This window comes from Aythya marila (genome assembly GCF_965140915.1).
Source record: "Aythya marila genome assembly, contig: HAP1_HAP1_SCAFFOLD_182, whole genome shotgun sequence".
NCBI lineage: Eukaryota > Metazoa > Chordata > Aves > Anseriformes > Anatidae > Aythya > Aythya marila.
This window is the reverse complement of record NW_028137536.1, coordinates 77,501-78,731: the sequence shown is the minus strand read 5'-3', so window position 1 is coordinate 78,731 and position 1,231 is coordinate 77,501.

The window sequence follows — 1,231 nt, the reverse complement described above, 5'->3', positions numbered from 1 at the left end:
CCGGAACGAGGAGCGGCGCCCGCTCTCCGCGCCTCCGCGCGGAGACCGGCTGCGGGACGCCCCTACACCGGCCCGCCCGCCTGCTCGCTCGGCGCGGCCGGCGAGGCCGAGGGTCGAGCCGGGCGGGGAGCGCCGACAGAGGTCGCGAGCGGGGAGCGACGGGAGACGCCGCGGCGCTTGGGGGACGGCGAGGCCGCGGGCGCGCGCCGGCACGGAACGAGCGGCGCCGCCGCCGCCGCCGCCACCGCCACCGCCGCTCGCGCGGGGCCCGCTGGCCGCCGCCGGACACGGCGCGGCACGCCACGCCGCCGAGCGCTCGGCGGGGGCGGGGAGCCGAGACGCGCGTCTCGGCCCCTTGCAGGCGCGGGCGAGGTCGACGGCGGCCGACCGCGCGCCCGCGCGGCGTCTCCGCCGAGACCGGACCGCGGAGAGAGGAGCGGGCTCCGACCCCTCTCCGGCCCCGCCGCCCGCGGGGGGCGAGCGCGGGGACCGCCGGCGGCGAGCGAGCGCGCGAGCGCGGGGGAGCGGCGCGCCCGCGAGCGCCGACCCCCCAACGACGCGCCCCGCCCGCCACCGACGGCGAGCCCGCCCGCCCTCGCGGGCCGCCGCGGGCCGCACGAGTCTTTAAACCTCCGCCCGGCTCGGCGGCCGAGAACCCTGGCGGCCCGGAGCCCGGGGCCCGCGGCCATCCCCTAACCGGGCCGGCGCTAGGCGCCGCAGCCGGCGGGAGCGCGCTGGCACGCGGGACCACACGGGTGGCTCGCCGAGGGGAGGCCGCCGAGGCGCGGACGCTAGGTACCTGGCCCTGGGATGAGGGAAACGACCCGAAGGCCCCGCGGGGGTGCCTCCCCCGCCACCGATGCCGCCGCCGGCGGCACGCGGAGAGACGGGGCGCCGAGGGGGAACCCGGCACCCGCCAGCCGGCCCCGGCGCCCCTCGGGGGAGCGTCCGCCCGCGGGGGCGCGCCCGCCGTCCGCCGCCACCACCTCGCCCTCCTCCCGGGGCCCGGGGTTTCCCTCGCTAGCCCGGCGCCGGGCGGCAGCTGCGCCCGGGAGGAGACGCGCGGCTCGGGCCGCCCGCGCGGCGCCGACCCCGCCGGCGCCTCGCCGCCGCGCGCCCGGCCGCGACGCCGCGGCGCCGCGCGCCCGACGCGCTCCCGCCGCGCCCGCCGAGCCTCGCCGGCTCCCGCGGCGACGCCGAGCCCCGCGCCCCGCGCCCGGGACGGGCGGAG